The 22,216-nt window shown below is 37.3% G+C and overlaps 1 protein-coding gene across 1 annotated transcript in view; it reads left to right on the forward strand.

Annotated features, from left to right (window-relative positions):
- Nucleotides 1-13,769: 13,769 nt before the first annotated feature.
- The window catches only part of ARHGAP24 (Rho GTPase activating protein 24), a 512,790-nt gene continuing 504,343 nt past the window's right edge, over nt 13,770-22,216 (forward strand). The window contains exon 1 of the mRNA XM_047091777.1: nt 13,770-14,132. The gene's annotated coding sequence lies outside the window, so the exon portion shown is untranslated. The remainder of the gene's footprint in view (nt 14,133-22,216) is intronic.

Genomic DNA, 22,216 nt, shown 5'->3' on the forward strand with positions numbered 1-22,216 from the left:
TTACCACACTCTGGATTAGGTTTTCAGTCTTACTTTTCCAAATAACTTGAAATACAAGATTTTTGGCCAAATCTAGAGTTAACCACACAAATATTCAGGATGAAGTGTTAATGTCTGCTTACTGAAGTTTACGTATGCAGACAATGATGGTGGACTACTGTGACAGGTAGTCTAGCCTTCATTGGCAGACCTTTTTTGGCTATTTGCAAATCAGTGTCTGCTAAACCATATTCTCCAGTAGGTTGCATGATCTTTGACGCTATTCTGATCAAGAACTATCTCTGCCATGATGTTCTTCTCTCAAGGACTCAATCTCCAGACAATTGCTTCTAGGCTCACACTGAGAATTTTGGAATGAAGGTGAGAGGGCCTGAGAGCATTTTTCCCATGGTAGAGACTGGGGGCATCTGTTTTTCTGCCTGCTCGTTCTTCATTCCTACAATGTCCAATGCCCCTTGGCTGTTGACCCTTTCTTGGTCCTTTGACTATATCTATCTAGCTGCCCAGTCAACTTGTAAAGATATTGTTTGCATGGACTTTGAGCTTTTTGACACCTTCTGGTTTTGGATGTTTGCCCACTTGAATTGGACTCACCTACTGCCTACTTTTCTTGTTCACATAGAGACTACTTCTTGGTCTTGAAGTCCTTAATCTGCTGCCTCTCATGAATATAAAGAACAAGCTGATTTTTAGATGATTAAATGTCAAAATTTCCTGCAATTATGTCCTTTCCTATAATATCCTTGTAAAATCCAGCCTCTCCCTTGTGGTTGCAACTATGTTGCTTAGTTATCTCTATAGTAATTTTTCAGATTCATCATGTGAATTTCAGTCTTTATATACCTGTTTCAGAAATCTTAAAATGAGATGTGCTTGATTTGGGTATGAGAAGACTGATTACCATTTAAGAATGCATTACTGATCAGATCATTATTGGAATGAGGAATAGCACTTACAGGGTTTCTTTTGAAAATAGAAATGAAGCATAGTATGCTTGGTGTCCATGGCAGCCAAACCTTTATTTGTGAAAATGTTGTGATGTTAATGTCGTTTTTAAATTAGGTTTTGGGAAGTTGGAAAAGAACATGGAATAGAAGAAAAACAACGGCATTAGACAGACTTAGGTTTTCAGGTCAGTACTGTTTGCTTACTCTCTAGGGTAAGACATGTCACTTAACATTTCTGAATATTGATTTCTTCCAGACTCCATACAGTAGGTTAAAGAATCAAGTGAGACGATATGTACAAAGAGATATACAAAGAGTCTAGCATAAACTCTTAGACCAAAATAGGTCTTTAACAAATATTACCAACCCATACCCTGTTATATCAAACCAAACCCTCTATTTTTACATGACCACTACTCTACACACAAATTTGATCATGCCAATTTCTTTCTTGGACCTTTCAGTACCTTAGTATGAAGTAAGAACTCTTAGAATGGAGATAAAACAGCATGGCCACAGTATATTATTTTATTCATTAAAGTACCTGAAACATAATAGTGTGCATGTTCTGGAGGCCATTCCTTTGTACAGATGGTCATTCTTTCTGCTGGACTATCAAAGGGAGAAAAGAGCATAGCTCTTCTGAGTGTACAATATACATTGTTTGTTGGGGTAGAAATTAACCTTCTATGTCCTCAGTTCCGATGCAACTCCTGGGTGGAAGTAGTGGACGTGGTCACTTGGGTGCATGTGTGGAGAGTTCAGGAGAATGATTTTGCCAAGTCTGTGTATCTCTGTGTCTCATTCCTTTGTCCCTCCCCCCCTCTCTCACTGAATCTCTTTCAGCTGCTCTCTTTCTTCACATTGGGAAACTCTTTCTAGACTAAAATTAAGAAGCTGTCTTTAAATCACAATGCATTCTCCCCAGGTCTATTGCCCATTTACAAGAGTCTTAACATTAGCCTGAGTCATATGCTTTGAACCTATTTTTTGGTTGTGCTGTTTTCATTGCTTTCCTTGTGCCATCCTCCCTTGCCTGAGGCAAATGAATTCATAGATTGAAGGCACAGGGAGAAAAGAATACTAGAAATAAAAATACATTGGTTAATATTTCAAAGATGGTATCTCATCATATAAGTGTAATCCACACAGAAATGTTCTAGGAACTATGTACCATGTGAACATACTTATGTGGGAAAATGTATTCTCAATTTCAGTCAACGTTATTAGGAACATATTACCTGTTGTTGTAAGTGTGTGGGACCAGGGTAGATTGCTTCCTGTCACCCCATCCACAAGGCTACTAAGGAGCTGAATCGAGGGCTCTTCCAGCTCTGTGCTGGCAGATGAGGATCCAGAGAAAGCTGAGGCAATGTAAACCTTCAGGTCACTTCTTCAATTCAGGCTTTCTTCCGGCCTTGTTTTCCTGCTCTCTCATGAGCTTTTCCTTTCCTTTGTAATCACTAGTGGCCTTTTATGTCAGCAAGGATTTCTCTTCTCCCCTGGGGACTGTGGTAGAAGGGTCTCTGTAATTTTGGTCCTCATCCTCTGTCTCTGAAGTTAGTTAATAGATTTTTGTTGTTGTTGCTGTTTTTAGCAAAATGGGCACTCAGTCAAGGAAAAATCACTTTTTCAGGTCTGGTTCTGATTCTTTCACTATTTGCACTCAGGAAAGAACCTGTGCTCTAGTCCTACATCAGTGGGGCCCACCTCTGAAGTTAGACAGTTGCACTGGGAATTATATCCTGTCCTGTTGCTCACACCAGAATTTAGGCACATAACAGGCTGAGTGAAGACTCAGCTTCATTTAGGAGAGAAGATAAAGTCAGTTTTTATGAGAAAAGGTGGGACCCCTCTGGGAGAGATGCAAGAAGAGGAGATGGAACAAGGTCTGTGAGAGACAGGACTGCCAACCTGTTTCCTCTTTATTCTCAGCTCTGTAAGCCTACCCTGGGTTATTTTTGGACTGGTGTGTAAAGCAGAGATGAGTGGTGGAAAAAGATAAAAAAGGAAAGTAGAGGAATTCCAAGGATAGGATGGCAAATTCAGCCATTTGGCAAGGCAGCTATTGAAATTAAAAAGTTGTGTATAAGTTAGTTGTATATGTTAGGAACTACTTAATTGGAAGGTTGGACATCATCATGTTTTCTTGGGTCAGATACCACTGATACCTGACTCAATTTACCAGCTTTCCAAAGAACGTCTTCCTGATTTTTGTCTTTGAATTCTTCATCTTTTCTAGCATTTGCCACAAATATTGAATGTATCGGCCACCTTGGTTCTATAATGCTGTATTTTGGAGACTCATGAAGGTCAAGGTCTCAGAGAACATTTGGGGAATGAATGAAATGGGAGTTTTCTATAGGTTAATGTAGCAGAGACTTGATGAAAGATGTCTAAGGCTGAATGGTAGGAATAATAAGAACCCCCATTTGTTAAATGCGTTCCCTGTGTCAGGCACTGTGGTTTTCACTTCACATGCAATAATTCACTTTGTGTTCAAAACAGTTCTGTGGAATACTATCATAACACTATTAACTCCCAGCTGGACAGAACACACCTATAAGATAAGTGCAGAGGCAGGAGCTGACATCTAACAAAGAATGATGTACAGGATGGCCATTAACAAGGGCCAAAAACAGCAGAATCCGTTATTATATATATAATGGTAGGAGGTCAGCCAGCAAGTGAGAAATAGACTGTTGAAGCAACCGGTACCCAAGACTAACAAAAATAAGGATCTCCAGGCAAAATCCACGGTTCTTATAGAATAGGTGGTTCAGCTTATTGTTGGAAGTTTCTAAGAAGTCATTTAGCACCGGTGACAGTCTCCCAGTATATTATTCCAGCTTCTTTGCCCCACCTTTTATAATTCCATTGGTGAAACATCTATTTAGATTCTGGTATGTGTGGTTTTCTAGATCTCATGAAATCATAATATTAACAGTAATCCAGGTTGCATTGCACATTGAACTATGAGCTTTGAATCTTTCATTTTTAAACAACCCTCGTTATCTCCAAAGGATCTCAAATAATTGGCAGTTTCATGAGTATATTGTAAATGTTTGAACCTCTGTACTTCTAATACACAAACATCAATATAAACATTTTTCATGTCAGAGACTTTGGGTTCTGTGGTATGAAACTGGTGGTCAGGTAGGAGGGCAGTTGAAATCCTCTTGGAACATAAATATATTGAGGGTTGCTAATGAAAGGCTAATTGATGGTAATAGGAATTAGTCAATTTTAATATTGTAATTTATTCAGTGTCACTACAGCAATTAAGAAAAAGAAAGAAAAAATAATAAAAATAATAAAAATTTTAAAAAATACAGAGAAAGAAAGAAAAAGGTTTAAATCTCTAAATTCTATTTTGAAAAATCCACCATTAAGATAAGGTTGTAGCATAGCTTGTTTATTAACATTATTAAAAATAATGATCAAGTTAATTAAAATTGAATTATAATGGTACCATCTAAATAGACTCATGACAGCCATTTTAATGGGTTCCTTTGAAGGTAGCAATAATAATTAAGCCATTTTGAAACCAGCTCAGTGTTTTTATTTGGAATTCTTTGTGTACATTTCTCTCATGTCCCATTGGTAAAACTGTAATAGCAGGATATATAGACTGTGGACTCTAGAAATAGCTGCGGCCCTGACTGCTCTGTGGTGAACTGTGCATGCTATTTGAGAAGAGTAGTTACGGTCAATGTATGTCATTCCTCTCAACTCGACTCTTCCACCTTCAAAGAGCACTGGTAACACTAAAGGAGAGGGAAGAATCTAAGGCAATGATCCCCAATCTATTTCTAACTCTTTGAGACTCTTTTCATGTCAAAATATTTAAAAGTCTCCTCACACATATGTAGTTGTTTAGTATCCTGTTGGTTAATCAAATGTATAATGAAGCTTTATGGTTTCAGCAGTAATTTGCATTTTCAAGTCACAACTTCTGCACACCTAAGGGAACTATCAGTGAATTCTTGTTTGAGTCTATGATTTGTTAATTCTCAGACGGAGCTGCTGTATTTTGTTCTTCCTTTTTCCTCTTCCAGAATTGGGCTGGTGGTATTAGCAATCTGGAAAAAAGATAGGTCCCCGTGTTTTGTCAACTTCTTGTAAGTCAGTCTGAGCAGGAAGTTGGGAAAAAAGAGAGGGAATTACCATGGTGTAGATATCAACACATCTGACACCTACTTGCTCCTTGCATGAGGATGTTTTTCTTAGAATTTACTATAAATTTCTACTTTATGTATTTGTTTCTGTAATTGGAACAAAATAAAATTAAAGGAAGAATTAAGCTGGATATTTATTTTTTGCCCCTGATTCTGTGAATATTGAGACTTTATGTAATGAATAACTAAAAGCTTATTATTATATGGTAAATAAATTTTGACTTGACTGGGCTTAGGAGTGATCAATGACATTAGTAAACATTGCTCAATGTAGATAATTTATTAATCTTCTTATTGCAGCCTTTTAAGTAAATATTTTTTATTATGAAGCTTCATGGTTGCTCAAAAACCACACAAAATCCTGATAAATACCCATAGGTTGACTTATTAAGGCTACTAATGAGCCTTAATAAAGAGTCATGGTGTTGTAGGTTGTTATAAAGCTGTGTGTTCATGGACTGTGTGTTCATCTGAGCACATTGTGTTTCACCCTGAATAGGACTATTTTTGTAGGTGATCCCTGCATCTATTAAATAAAATAATGCAATCATAAGGTCGCTAAACTTAACTTGATAAAATGTAAATGCAAATTTTTTACTATTAATGGGTTTGTATACATTATGATTTTTTTTAAAGAAGCATAAGCAGTAATTACAAACTCAAATTGGGTATAACATGGGTCATTAACAACATTCACATAAAGAGTTGAATTTTTGGCCTATTCAATGTTATATTTAGAAATCACTTTTCTTGAAAAATAATCTCAGAATATGATAATCTATTAAAAGAAATTGTATGTAGACAACACTAAATTTAGACAAGCATTTTAGCTCTAAAGTTGATTTTTTCATTAATAAAATTAAAGAACATTATTGCTATAATCTTCTTTTCATTGAAATATTAACATAAGTCCTTCATTGCAAAAATTCTAAATTAAAATTATCTCTGTGCAAAATGCAACTAGATTCTAATTGTAATTTGATTTTAATTTTTTAAAAATACAATGGGGCATATCATGAAGAATTAATACATCATTTTTTATGCAGCAAGTAGCTTAGTCTTAAATAGTTGTCTTATAATATTAATTTTATAAAAGTCTAATGAAATGGGCATTTGTACAATGATCCTCCAAAAAGAGAAGAATGATAGGGGGAAAAAGTTACTTTTGAATCACTTTTAAGCCTACAGATTATATTTTTCTAAATTTTGTCAGGTTTTGTCATAAATAAGTATGGGAAACTTTAGCCTAAATGTATGTGGTTTAGAACTTCATAAGCAATCAAAGCTAAAGATTAAAATTAAAAGAATTTGTTGTTGTTTTAGGCTTTCCCGGTGTAGTTTTCAATCCAGAAAATATTTCAGTATTTATAAACTGATTTTCAGAAGATTTGATACTATCACTAAATTTGTCATGTATTTAGAGTGAGTGTTTTTTCTATTATTATAGAAACCAGAGATTTCTAATATAGTTCAAAACCAGAGATTCTGTGCAATGCATGCTAAGAAAAACTCATGTGGTAAGTACCTGGGCAGTTTTCACATTAAACAGGTTCATTATCTTCTGGCTAAAAAACAATGCATTAAAAATTTTAAAAATAAGTGAAAAAAAAGGTAAAATATGTCAAAATGTCTTTACAGACTGGTTAAAGTCAAGGCTAGCTTCTGTTTAAAGTAGTGAAATAACATTACTATATGAAGAGTTAAGTCTTTTGTTTGTGTGTGAAGATGATGGCCTTAACTTTCAGAGGCTAGATACGAGCTGAGAATAAGCTACTGTATTGTAGGATTACTTCTGCACTACCTTAGAAGAAAAAAGACAGATTTAGTCTAAACCTTTTTAATTCACGCATTCTCAGTGGTTAAATATAAGTTTCATGAAGGCACAGATCACATCTGAATTGACTTTGCATTTTGCACAGGTGTTGCATTTGGGAGGTGTTGAACATCTCTGGCCTGTGTAAAGGATCCATCCATGTATAAATTTGCTCATTTCTCCCAATATTATTTTTCCTTAAAAATTACCAACATTGGGCTTAACTACACTGTACTTCTAATTCCTTGTATAGTGCCATAGTATCCACAGCAGTTTACAGGGTAAAATTTACATTAATAATGAATGTTTAGGTACTGACTAACATCTAGGCTTTAGTCTTTAGGATCTGAGTCTCCACCCAGTAGGATCAATGGAAGTCCCCATCCCCACTGAGCCTCTTGCCTACCTCTCGCAGGGTATAGGCATCTTATGTCTTCTCCTTGGGGGTTATTGATATTTTCCTGCCACATATTTCTCTGCTAGTGTCTGCTCTCTTACCTGGTGGCTTTAGTCTGCCCCAGGGTTGGACATGGAAGGCACATCTGAGTTTGATCTTGCTGTAGCTGCAGCTGACTTCTACAGATGTTGCATACCTCCTGCTCCCAGTTGAGATAGGAGATTCTTTCTCTAAGCAGATCTTAAAACTATTTTATTGGGCTCCCTAAAGGGTGCTCACATTCTCTGTCTTGTTTGTTTGTTTTGGAAATCCCCTTTCTTGAGGAATTTGGGATCATTTTCCCAAGTTGGGTTCAAAAGACCTTTGACGGGACTTAAGTGATGTCCCCTCGAAAAGCATTCTTCTTTCTTAAAAATGCATCAGTGTCTTGGGCTGAAGTTTTGGGACTTCAATTTACATCTCCTGGGACAATTTCCACTAGAATTTAGCAGTTTCTTTTACTGGTGTCTCCATTCAGGAATAAAGTACGCTGGGCAGAATCTTCCACTGAAGACATCCAGGACAGACTGAGAAAGCCCAGCATTCAGAAACCCCACCTTTGTTCTCCACAGCCTCAACCCCAGCTTAGACCACCATACTCCCAGACTAACCTGTCTGCTCTTGCAAAGTAAGGCTTCACAAGCTTGCTTGCTACTGTTTTAAACTTTGAAAAAGCAGAGACATTTGAGACAAGAAAATAGATGGAGAGGATAACTTCGTAGTCTTATTTTTTTGTGTCTGCTTAATAGCCCACATTAAATAAATAAATAAAATAAATAATAATATTTATTATTAGTAATTAGTATTAGTATTAATAATAATAGCCCACATTAAATAAATAAATAAATAATAAAAACATTAAAATGTTTTTAATTTTAATTCCAGTAGGGTTAACATACAGTGTTACATTAGTTTCAGGTGTATAATATAGTGATTCAATAATTCTATACATTACTCAGACATGATATGTGTACACTTTAATCTCCTTCTCCTATTTCACCCATCTTCCCACCCACCTTCCCTCTAGTAACCATCAGTTTGTTCTCTATACTTAAGAATCTCTTTCTTTGTCTCTTTTTCTTTCTTCAGTTCTTTTCTGAAATTCCACATATGAGTGAAATCATATGATTTGTCTTATTCTGATGTATCTATTTCACTTAGTATTATGCTCTCTAGCTGCATTCATGTTGTTGCAAATGGCAAGATTTCATTCTTTTTTGTGGCTGAATAATATTCCATTGTATGTATGTGTGCATATATATATATATACACACACACACACACACCATTGTGTATATATGTATATATATATGTATGTATATATATGTATTTGTATATATGTGTATATATGTATATGTATATATATATGTATGTGTATATATGTATATATATGTATGTATGTGTATATATATATATACACACACACACACACACACACACACACACCATATTTTATCTATCCATTTATCTATCAATGGATACTTGGTTGCTTCCATATTTTTGCAATTGTAAATAATACTGCAATAAACATAGGGGTGCATATATTCTTTCATTATAGTGTTTTTGTTAATAGCCCACATCTTGAACTGCCATTTGGTCATTGTCTTCCTGAAATATTCTCCTAGTTTATTTTATATATACATGACACTTCCATTAGCCATATGTAAATATTAACAATTTAACTTCTGTCTGCCTGTGTATAAGGCATAGGGAACTATTTTTAAAGTTATACATAATTTAGGTAGCCATAAGTAAACAATTCTTGGGAACAGAATGATTTTATTTCAATGGTAGTATTTAATGTTCTACAAAACACAAACTTAATGAGAAGATTCTGACATTAGCTTGCAATCTATAATAAGGTATGTGTATTGAGAGTAAGCCCATTTTGCTATTACTCAGGTACTCAAATGGAATTAAATTTTAAAATATTTTAAGTTTCATCCCAGTTTTATGTTAAGAGTTGAGTCTACAAGTGGAAATTTGCATGTCTGGAAGAATGCTTTACTTTATGGATGTGCATGTGTGATAGGAGTATGCATGGTATGAGTGTGTGTGTATGTGTATGTGTGTGTGCACATGCATGTACATGGATGCCTGTACTCATGGGTGAGTAGAGAAAGGAGATGATGTGGTGAGCAGAGATGTGAATGATGGGAAAATGCAGGCTATTTTAGAGAAATTGAGTCAGCAACACAAGGAAACTCTAGAATAGTAAGTGAGAGATTTAGAAATGGCCACTAAAAGTATAATGAGATTTTTCTGGGAGCTGACTGGGCATGGGGCATCTGCATATCTTGGAAGGGAGAGTTTAGTTCTTTAATAGAATCCAGTAGACTCCTGAGTCTAGGTCTAAACAGTATTGAAGAAAACCATTTTAATTGGAAAATGAGGTTTGAATTTATGGCCCAGGCAAAAAGAACTTTACTTTGGTAAGTAATATGATTCAAACTGTTATATAAGATAGGTGCATACAAAGCAGTGAAGAATCAGTTAGACATATTAAAAATGTTAACAATACTTATCTCTGAATGGTGATATCATAGCAATTTTTAATTTCTTCTATGTTTCTTTGTGGCTACTAGTTTCATGAGTTAATATATATTAATTTTGTAATTAAGCAAGAAACCAGCAAATATTATTTTGAAAATAAATTTAATCAATTTAATACGTGTTTTTTTTTTTTTCTGTTGTTGTTTTGGGTATGATCTAATCTGGCAGTCTAAGGGATGATGGAGTGTGACACAGGCTACCACCAAAATATGCCAATTAAATAGTGATGGTTGGTACTATGCTCCACTCAGGATCTAAAGAGGCATATAGCATGCTTCACTTTTAACGGACTTGACTTACAGAAGGCCTATGATGGAATTATAAAGGCAGGAAGGACTCTAATGCCACAGTAGCTCTTCTCTTTCGTAATCTCCTTCATTATCTTGCTCATGGGGATTTAGTTGGATTACTTTGGTCCCACCATTTTTAATAGTAATGATACATCCCCTTTCCCTAAATTGTGTGATCCATAGTTTTGGGGACAGTAGGCATGAAACTCCCTCAGTCTCTTCCAACCTTATTTAGCTAAGACAAAACTGGACTTTATCAAAAAGGAACTTCTACAAGGAAATGAAAACACAAAACCAGACATTTTGAAATAGATGCGTTTTAAAGCACAGCCTTCTATCTTAATACTGAAATCAGATCTTGGCATATTTCAGTACCCACACAAATTATGCATTGTTGGTGAGAGCCTGAAGGAAATGTTAGGATTTTGGCAGTTGTTGACTATTCAGTTTTGTTACTATGTTTTTTGCCCTCTTAGGAATGTATTTTTCCCCAAAAGAAAACATAATTAAAGAGTCCCAGTATCTGATATTAATGGCCAAGTGGGTAACATGACAATACATTACTCTATGCTAAGGTCTTCAAAGAATCTGGCAAGGAATCCGGTGAAAAACTGAAAATTTTAAAGTAGTAAAGTGTACTAAAACATGTTTTTAATCTATATGTGTTTTATTTTATAACTGGAAATTTGTACCTCTTGATTCACTTCACCTATTTCACCTACCCCCACCCCCATCCTTATATGTTTAAAAAAATTTTTTTTAACATTTATTTATTTTTGAGACAGAAAGAGACAGAGCATAAACGGGGGAGGGTCAGAGAGAGAGGGAGACACAGAATCCGAAACAGGCTCCAGGCTTTGAGCTGTCAGCACAGAGCCCGATGCAGGGCTTGAACTCACGGACCGTGAGATCATGACCTGAGCTGAAGTCGGACGCTTAACCGGCTGAGCCACCCAGGTGCCCCCCATCCTTATATGTTTAATAGTACCTTTTGACTCAGGTATTTGAAACATTAGACAACGTGATTGTGCAAACTCTTGTTGAGGTTCCTCTAAGTCAATTCCAATCAAAGTGGCCTGACAGAAACAGTATCCAGGGGACTCTGTCTATGGACACTTCTTTGTCCTTGACTCTGGCAATACTGACACTCCAACTTGTTCAAGTGTAGTGAGACCATTATCTTCGTTCTCTCCTCCTTCTCCTCTTTCTCCTCTTCCTATTGCACTTTTAGGTCCCTGAAATCCCCTTGGTCCTGGAGGTATTTCACTTCTCCCTTGTAAATCTGAGGTCCCTCAAACCCTGCCTGCCTTTTATACTGACTTTCATATACCCTTCTTCTGAGGAATCCTTCTTCTGACTTAGGAATCTTTAGGAAAGTTATCCTTCGCCCTTGAAACATTTGTGGGTTTTGTGGAGTTTATCACAAGCATGCTTTTAACTCGGAATTGAGTTGACTGCTAAAATTCAGCTTTAAGTGATGCCCTGGGCAAGTTCTCCCTTGATGCTCTGGGAATTGAATGACAAACACCATCTTCCCTGGAGTCTGGATGAGTCACATCAGCAGGCTCTTTTGGTTAGAGTCTTTTACATCTCTAAAAGTTCATTTCTCCTTTAAAGTCCTACAGTTTGTATAAGTGATGTCTACCAGTCCCAATTAACCACAAGTACGAGAGAAATAACGGTCTGAATCCACAGAACAAGGAAGCGTTTTCTAATCTGGATTATACTCTCTAGTAACAAAGACCTTTGCTAAATCCCTAAGGTTTTCTAGAAAAGGAATACAGTGCCCTTGTCTTTCTGTAGAGAAGTGAGAGGGAAAGAGTGGGGCTTTGGTAGCTATAACTCCCCTGTGCTTAATCCTCAGGTGAAAATCTTCCCATCCTTCAGTTGTATTGTCTAGCTTAAGATAATCACATACATCACACATGTCAATGAAGTGATGGTAAATGGAAAGCATGGAGACCGAAGTCAGAAGATGAGAAGGGCAATGTTTGAGTATAAGGCTGTGTCCCGAGGCATGTCTTAACCTTTTGGATTAGGGACTAACCCAGTAACTACCCTGAGCTCAATTTTGTATTGTCTTGAGTCTAAATTGCTCGGGGTAATAATTGTTAGGTCCTGAAATAGGTTACTGACATGATAGTTTCCTTGTCTTCTTTAAATGTCACGATCTTGAATCATACTTATTGACACTTGTCTTCCTGAGGCTTTTGAGTCCATCAAGTGTGTGCAGATTTCATTTGGTTAATTTAATTGTTTTTCAGCTTTCATCTAAAACTGCCCATCGGCATTTACCTTCCAGGATGTAGCTGGAACTCATAAAGCCATATGGGTTGATAAAGGTCATTTATTCCTACCAATTAGAAAATAAGCTACCTTGCTTCTGATTAGGAATTCCAAGCACATTTTAAAAAAGGAAATGCCAAAAGAGAACCCCTCCTCCCCCTGCAGAACTTAATTTGACTCATTAAAGGGCTGAGAATTCTCTAGCCAGAAAATCAATTTTTTAGCGGGGCATCAGGTTGGGATGGGGAAGATCACCAGGAAGAAAAACTCCAAGGAAGAGATAAAAGAGAGAGAAAAACAAACAAACAAACAAACAAACAAACCCAAGAGTCTACATAGGCTTTTATTTTTGGTGTTTCTAAATTTGCACATATGTTCTTCTATATCACTGCAGATTTCTGATGAGAACACTTTTATTTTATGTCTTAAAGAAATCTGATGATGATTTGTAAGCAATCTAAAGCAGAGATCTTTATAAAGCTTTTTGAAATAATAATACTGGCATTCCAGATAACCTATATTGTAAGATCTAGATTTGAAATAGGCATTTTTTGGTGGTGGTGGGAAGAGAAGGGGTTCCATCAGCCAAAATTTTACTACCCTGTCCTTTCTCTCATACTGTGCAATTCTTAGAGCTCTTAAACCATGGCGAGGAGGTGATTATGCTTTCCATTTCTCCAAGGATCTGAGAGCATCCATCTAAATAAGCATTTCTAGGAATGCAGGTTTAAAGACTCAGGTAATTCTGATTGGAGAAATAAGATTTTACAGAGAGAGCTGAGGGAAGCAGGTGAAACCTACTATGTGTGGGGTTTGGCCAAAGAAATGCAGGGCTCCTGGAAGGCAGGAGACAAGTATTTTTCATTCTTCTCCGCACCCAGAGTCCCAGATCTGGTGACCGATACATATCTATGATACGTAAGAAATGAAACGAGTAATGCCAGCTACGGGGGGACAGAGGCAGGGTGGGCTCTCTCTGGTGGGGGCGGGGGGGGCGGGAACCGGGCGTCGGGCTGTGTTACTCAGCCTACGAGATAACCTAGCGGTGAGACGCAAGGGCCAGGGCACCGTTCTTCCCTGACTCCCCAGTAGTGCGGCTCGAATCTTCTAAAGCTGCCAGTTGCCAAATGAAATCTGAAACCCTGGGCTGCGTCTGAGGGTTGGCCCTGCTCAGTTGTTCCAGCCTCTTGTACTGTATATTTACACATTCACACACAATCACTCTTTCTAACTTCTGGGACTCTTTGCGCAACTGCTAGGATTTCTCAAGTGCATGTGGCAACTCAGCCCAGCTCCGGGGGAAACCGGCGGGACTCCGGAGGGTCTCCAAGGCCCAGGGAGCTGTCAGGACTGCTTCGGGGACAGGAGAGGATCGAGACGTGGGCAGTGGTGGGGGGAAACACCCACAACTTTCCACCCCAGCTGCAGCTCTTTCGGCCGCTGCGTATTTCCTCTGAAACCACAGCTGCTGAGCAACCAAGTGCATGGGGCACAGCACGTCCCCTTGTTGTGGGAAGTAAAGTAGCTTTCCCTCCTCTCTTTTTTCTTTTCCCTTTCCTTCGGCTCGTCCTGGGAGCCTTTCCCTCCAGAGCAGCCGCAGTCCCGTGTCCGTCGAGTGCTCCGAGCGGGGTAGGTGACGCTGCGCGGGGGTGTGCGCCGGGGCCACCGCGGGAGGCTGAGATAGCCGAGGCGGCGCTCGGGGGCTGCCGGCACAGCTGCCTGCGACAGGGAGGGGGCTGCTGGGGGCGAGGAGGGATCGCCGGAATCCCATGCTGGTGCAGTGTGTGTGTGTGTGTGTGTGTGTGTGTGTGTGTGTGTGCGCGCGCGCGCGCGGCGCAGTCGCGCTTGTGTGTGTGTTGAGAAATAATGTTCTTATTTTTAAAAGGAAGAAAAGGCGTAAATGGTAGTATGTATTTCTGTCGTAAAAATAGATGGAATTAATAAAAACTGTGCAGTTCAGCTCCCTTGCTATCCATCCTTCCTTCTCCCACCGCGCCTCCCGTTTGTTTCCCCTAGTGTCTTATGAGAGTTTCCTAGATAACAGGCATACAGAGGTAGGTTTTAATAATGAACACTTTTATTGCAAACATAAAATGATAGGGAATCTTTGGTGAATTTTAAGCCACCCAAAATAATCTAGATTTTTAAAAAAACTTTCTGAAGATGTATCCATCCTCTCTGAAATATAAATATATAATTTATTCTCATTAAAAAATACTTCAGACTGTATTTCTTTTTAAGTTGACCAATTAGAAGGGGAGATAATATTACTCTTGGAATAATATTTCTTAGCGATACTAAGTTTCAATACTAACTAGTAATAGGGAATCCAGACTCCCTTGTAGTTAAAATATGAATTAAATGTTTCTTTAATTCATTCGAATTAAAAGATAATCTCCAAACTATTTCTCTTTCTATCATAGCTTTTGTTATTCTTTTTTTTTTTTTTAACCTTAGCAAGACATCATCATTTGATCTCTTTCTAAAAAAAGGAAATAAATCATGCTGGGTATTTTAAATAAAAAAGTTGTAAGGCGTTTGCATATCCATAAGTAAAACAATATGTGTTGCTGTGTCTACTAAGGAAGACAAATTAATTGAAATCCAGGGATATTTACAGTACAGTTAAGAGCTTTACTCAATTACTGAGAAGATGGACAGACAGATTAAATACAATCTGTCCCCTGATTTTAATTAGAACTGAAAACCAACCCTTAAGGGCAAGAATGGATGTTGGTATTAAGTTGGGCATCATAAAACGCAGGGAATTAATATATTAGAAAAAGCCAGAAAACAAGTATAAAGCCACATCAGACTTGTTAAGATCTCGTTCTCCCTTTTAAATTTCTTAATACTTCCTCTTCTCTGGGGACATTTCAACTTCTAAGAGAGCCTAATAATACAATTCCCCTTTTTGTCTTTCTTGAGTGCCTGACCTTCAGGTAGCAAGTCAAGAAATCTGTTTTTTAGATCCATTACTGACTTGTCAGAGAAGTCACCTTAGACATCTTGGAAGACCGAGATATTGACAAAACTTTAAAGTAAATAACATTCTCCTTCCACTCAGAGGAGATATGTTCTTGGTGGAAGACCTTTCAGTGATTGGACTAAGGGATAAACTATGAGTTGTTCAGATCTGGAATTTAGTTTGAGGTATGTGTAAGGAATATACAATAGTCTGATAAAAGGAAGGAGATTCTGTAATTTTTTTCTACATCTGAAAGGCTGTTGAAACTCAGTCTGTCCTTGGCTTTCAACTGTATTATTTTGTTTTATTACTTAATCATAGGGATTTGGAATTGAGAGGTGGATGGTCTCTCAGTAGTGTTCTTTTGGGCTGTATATACTGGTGAATTTGAACCGTTTTGAAAATAAAACTTGATAATAAGTGAGTTAGAACTAAATTCTCAAGAAAAAAAAATCACTGCAGAACAAATAGCACTGTACCCTTCCAGACAAGAATGGTACATTTAAGTGTAAAAGTGAAGAAGTGTTCTGAGCTTAAATCTCCAGTGAAATCTTTTCAGGTTTTGCTTGGTATAGTAATGGCCAAAGCTCTGGGAGTTTTTACTGGTCATGGCTTCATTTACTGTGTGATCTTGGACTCTCTAGGATGGAGTTTAGGGGTTAAGGGAAAGGGCAGGAAGGGTAAAGAATGTGCAACAGGTGGTAATAAGTGGTTTGAGTCTGATTACTTTCCTGTCTTGGCCAAAGCCTATTTAGTGTTTACCAACAGTGCCCTTAGTAGTTTTGTTGTGACCTACTGGCCCATTTAAGTGCATTTTCTTTCTGGCTCTTTTAGTGTCCGGGTTGGTTTCATAGGGCTAAAAGCAGGCAGAGCTGCTGCAAAATCCAGACCATGGATTTTGTTTCTGTTTTTAGTGTTTGCAGTGCTGTAGGACCATCTTACTTACCCGTAGTTATTTTCCTGTGGCATTTTCAGGCAGGTGGTAAAGGGTTCTTTTCCTATGAGTTGAGTTTACATAATGCTGATCGCTTCTTTCTGCCATGTGTCAAGTTTTGGTAACGGTGAGTGTTTTGGAAAAATAAGAGGGAGAAGGTGGCTAGAGCCTCACCTTGGAGTCCAGTGGAAGGGACAGCCCCTCAATTAGTCACACATGGGCATGGAGGAGGTTAACAATAACAAGAACCTGGGGCATCCTTTCTACAATGGTCATATTTTACTGAGAAAAAAAGCATAAGAGATTTAAAATCCAAAGATGCTTGTTTATTCTTTAATCCATGGCTGAAGGATTAAGATTTCTCCCAGATGGAAAAAGGTATTTAAAAATAAAATTGTAAATAGTCAACTTAGCCATGAAGTTAATGCTCTTCATGTGAAGAGTTGGAGCCTCAGATTGAGTCTGGAAATGGTGACCCATCTGTCTTCATTACTCAGACTCAAACTTTATAAGATTATGATGGTTTCAGCGGCTAAGTAAAAGCACATTTGGACGTGGGGAAATTGTTCTGGTGAGATTCAAGGAATGTTCAGCTTTCAGAGGTTATTGTGTACATATGTGCTTTAAAGCAGCATCTACACTGAACTGTGGCAATGCTACAATTAACCTTTATAAAGGGCAAATCTAATTGTGTCAATCCCTTATTCTAAAACCTTTGATGGATCCCAGGATCCCAGCAACCTACAGCATTAACTTTAAACTCTTCAATATAGTGACTAAAAGCTTTTCAAAACCCTTCCTTTTTAGCTTCTCCTTCCTGCACAATGGCTCCTCATTGTTCACACTTTTGATTTTTTTTGCTAATGGATCTCCTTTCTCCAGGAATTCCCTTTGCCTGGAAAGTCCCACTTGATTCTTGGTGGTCCATTTCAACTGGAACTTCCTTTGGGAGAATTTATGCAATTCTATGTGGAAATAATTCATCATTTCATCTTGTCTGCTTCCGTGGTGTTTTGAACATGCTTTCAATAGTTTTTAAAATAATTTTTATTTTTGAAACATTACTACCAACCAACTACAGTGTGTTCCTTTATAGGTATATTGGTGGTGGGGGACCCACTTGTATCCTAGTGTCCAGCCCAATGACTGAAACATATAGTAGACACATGTTAATGTTTCCTTAATAAATGGGCAAGCAAAGTTATGAATGAATAAAGTACTAGTGGACTCCGATTTATGCAGATAATTTTTCCCCAAAGGTCCCATTTGAAAAATATCTATTTGGACTCAGAGTTTACTTTCCAAAAGTAACAAGGCAACAAACATAATTCACTTTCTAGACCTGCCCACACATGCCTATTTAATTCTATAATAGATGAAATTTGTGCTTTTGAAATTATAAAGCAAAAGCAAAACAAAATGAAAAACTACTCGGAATCATCTTTTTCTTTTGAAAATCACAAAGTACTCTTGAGTTTAAAGGTAATAGAAACACTTATAATAGATACACATTTTTCACAGTTGTTTTTTATATTGTACTATGAAATCTGTAATCGATCAAATCCCAGTGGGAGGTCCTGGATTTGGCTGTGAGGAGTAATAATAGAGTTAAATTTGGAGATTCTGTTGCCTGTAGATGGGCAATAATTTTAATTAATCAAACAAAATAGAAATACTAATTTTGGCTATTTAATAATTATCTTGAGTGCTAGTGCCTGAAGGAAGTTGGATTTAATTAAAGGAGAATGTGGAGGTGGCTGGAGAGGAGGAAATTCAGAGGGGCATCTTTTTTCATGTTACTGATTTTTTATTAAATTTCTTTTCATCTCATTTGCACACTTTGGCAAATCCAGTGTTTCCTTTTGAAAAAAATTCCTATTCTACAGTTATTTCTGCTGCCTGACATGTAGAAGGGGGTTGTTCTCCATTTCAGCCGAACTACAAATTGTCTTATTTCATTTTCAGAGCAGTGATACCTCTGTCACTTGCATACCTCTTCTGTTTAGCACAGGGATCATTTTTCAATCAAGAATGCATAATGCGTGTGTTTTAGGCACCAGCCAGGGACCTTAAGGTCAAGTTGTTCCTTATATAGTATATCTGAGAAGACTGAAAGAGCAAACATTGGTATTTCAGAGTAATAGTCTACTTTATTTCTACTCTAAATCTTCCACGCTCTCTATTTTTATCAAAGCGTATGACCAGAAGTTTACCTGTCCCACTCACATTACAACACCTTTTGGTTAGGTTGTCTTCATCACACAGTCCTTTAATGTAGCACTATATTTCTTTTTACTGAGAGTCAGCATAAAAGAGGCTGCATGGAAAATATTTTGGCACTTTTTGTTATGTATTCCCATAGTCTTTAGATAAGGATCGCCATAAATTAGTTTTTGCTTTTACTGCTTTAAAAAGTGTTGCTCTTCTGATTAGCTAGTGTTGTTTCTTTTGTTAGAAGAAAAGAGAGTAAGAAATCACCATGTTTCTCATGTTGGCTTGTCACCCAAGAAGCTCACCTAATGTAACAAGAAAATCAGAACAAATTTTGATGCTCAGTTGTACCCTGGTCAATCTTCTTATGACACAGTTTTATGACACAGTTTGCATCCTTCTGGCCCTATTTTTATGCACCTATCATACCCATACCCTTTAACTAAGTTAACTCAAATCCATTATGGAAATAGATTGGATTACCTTCCGTGTGTGTGTGTGTGTGTGTGTGTGTGTGTGTGCATATTACTCTTTTTAGACTTGTAGTTAAATATTTATAAATCTCTATTTTGTAACTTCAGTGCAGTAATTGGGAGCCAATAATTTTTCCAGATTCTTATGCGTGTGTGTGTATGTGTGTGTCTGTGTGTGTGTGTGTCTGCGTGGTTCCTAAAAACATTCTAGGTACTGTTTTTATACTCCTGATGAATAAAATAGACTTGCCCCAAATGTTACATTTCTTGAAAAACTTAGGTGTCATATGAATAATTTTGAAAATAGATATTTAAGACCAAACATGTGAGTTCTTTTCAATACACGTATCACAAATGTATGGAAGAGTGCCCTTAGGGATATTTCTGAGAAACAGAAGTGAAAACTTTCTTTTTGTTACAAATGAAATCTATCAGTAAATCGAGGCTTATACCCTATACCTAGGGTGGTTTTCTGCCTATCATATTGAGTTTTCAGAAACAAAGTAATTTTTCAAATTTCTTAAGGTGTAAAAATAGCTCTAATTTTGTCCTGAATTTTTTTCTCTCTTTGAGTCTCACAGACTCACATAATGATAATCACTCTAATGAATTAAGTACCTACCAAGTACCAAACATTCCATGAGATGTTTTTACATATATGAATTGTAATTCTAGAAATAGTTAGAAGTAATTAGTAATTCCAGCAGTAATATCTGTTCTAATTCAGGTATTAGTAGTCCCATTGCATGAGAAAGTTTACACTTGGAGAGATAAACAAGCTCACCTAAAGTAACACAGAAGCAGTAGAGTCAAGAACCAAAACTATGTCTACCTAAATCCAGATAGCCTGCTCTATTTACAATGGTACCTTCCTCTTGGTCCTTTTCTCTTCAATTATTAATTTTAAAATCATAAAAGTCTGTGTGTTTTATGAGTTTGGCATATAGTAAGGACCCTGGTCTCAACCTGATATCCATGAACTGGCCTTGGAAGTCTCTTATGGCTCTTTCAGGTGACAATATTCTTGTGCTGATGAGTGGAGGGGGGGGGGTGGGGAGGGGCTGGCATGAGTTACCACTATCTTGGTTCTCCTGTGAGAAAAGAATCCAGCAACCTCAGACTCGTAACTCAATCTGTAGTGATCAGCCTAATCAGAGATTATTTTCTGGTAAGAAGTAAATAGAAAAGGTATGATCCATGGGACTTAAGTGATCTATCCCCATTATTTAATTCTCATATATGGGACATATGCCCCAGGGAACTCTGTGAGCAAATACCTGGAGTGGAAGAATGAGAATGTGCAAGTGGTCCTTGGTCTGAGGATTGGAAACCCAATTTAGGAAAGCTGAAATATAGCAGGAACGGATAATGTTGTTGGAGGTAGCTACTGAGAAGGGGAGAAAAGTTGAGTTGGTGGTGGTAGTACTCACTGGTCACAAGTAAGTGAAATGAGCAATAGGGGGAGTCATTTGCAAGCCAATCTTTCCCAAGGAAGGACATTTACTACAGGAATGGTTGGAATTCATCTCAGTCTTGTTTGTAAAGATGCCTACAAAAGGGAATTCTCCATCCTTCTTGAGGAGTCATCTTTGATTGTTTCATTGTGTTTTCCAAACAATGGCTTAAAAATTTCTCATATGAAGGAATTTGTAGCAAGAAAAGATGAGTCAGAGAAGTTTAAAGAACATGATGTTATCTTGTTGCACTTAATTTCATAAATCTAGAATTTAGCTATGTGAATGCCACCTTCATAGTTTCATTTTGGTTCTAGAATCCCATTTATAGTTTGTTATACAAAATAGTCAATGCAATGTTCATGATTTTATATAAAGGCATTATGGGGTACACAAAAAGCCTCAGCCTTCTCACAGTTATGATTTGCTGATTAAATACTTCATTTTTTTGGTAACAACTTACAATTTCATCATGGAATAACTTTTCTGTATCTTTGGAGTTACATTCAAGTTGGCAGGTTCCATGGTGGAGCGTTGGTTTTTGGTGCTTAGAGTTAGGTGGAAGCCACACGGAATTGTCTGGGACAGGAGTTCTGAGAGCTTCTGCACAACAGATGGAGCTGGCAGAGAAGATGGATGGGAGAAGGGCAGGAGCAAGGTCATAGGATAACATGGTATTCTCAAAAGCTGAGTAATTAGGAGGAAAGGCAACTCCAGAGACAGCACTGGGAACTAGAAGCCAGGAGAAGGGAGGCCGTGTATGGTGTGGCAACAGAGAATTCTGTCTCTGTCTAATAAAATATAACAATTACCAAAGCCTTACTATGTGCTTGGTTATGCCAAGCACTTGTGATGGGTCATCATCTTCTTTAATCCTCATAGCTCCCACATGAGGAGGCCCTATTATTATCCCTCTTTTATAGATGCAAAAACTGAAACTTGGAGAGGCTTAGTAACATCACAATCACTACAACTAAGTAGTAGATCTGGGATTTAGATCTAAAATATCTCACTCCAAGGGAGCAATCTTTACCAGTATGCTCTGGAATTAGGCTTGTGTTCCATCATGGCTCTGATACGCACAAATCTTGTGACCTTGGGCAAGTTACATTAATACCCTTGAACCACAAATTTCCTTTCTGTGAATATGGGCATTTAATAATACCTACTTCATAATGTTATTATGGGTTTTTAATTTATGAAGTGAGCAGTGATTGTAAAGAGACTGGAAGGGTACCTGGCACCTGGTAAGTATCGATGCATGTCAACAGTTACTATTATTAAATTAAATGATGAACATGAGAGTCCTGAGCAGGATTTTTCAAGCTGTGTTCATAAAATCAAGTTAATGGTTCATGACCAATGTTTCTTTTTAAATGAAAAGGAATAGAAGAGAATGGAATAGAATGGGGAAAAGTCAGGATTCATTGTATATAGTAAAAGTAAGAATTGATTCATATGTCTTAATTCTGTTTTGTGTGTATGTGCATTTTGCATACTGGGTAAAAAGGAAAAAAATATATTTCTGATTATTAACTGTCAAGAAAAAGTGTTTTAAAAAAATCTTTTCAAGTAGCATTTTTCAAAGTGTGGTCCAGGAACCAGTAGCATCAGTTTCACTTGGGAATTTGTTAGAAATGCAAATTGCTGGGCCCCACCCTTGCACATTCATT

This window comes from Lynx rufus, unplaced genomic scaffold (assembly GCF_022079265.1).
Source record: "Lynx rufus isolate CCGP_SWC_20201006 ecotype Redwood Valley unplaced genomic scaffold, mLynRuf1.p SCAF_3, whole genome shotgun sequence".
Taxonomy (NCBI): Eukaryota; Metazoa; Chordata; class Mammalia; order Carnivora; family Felidae; genus Lynx; species Lynx rufus.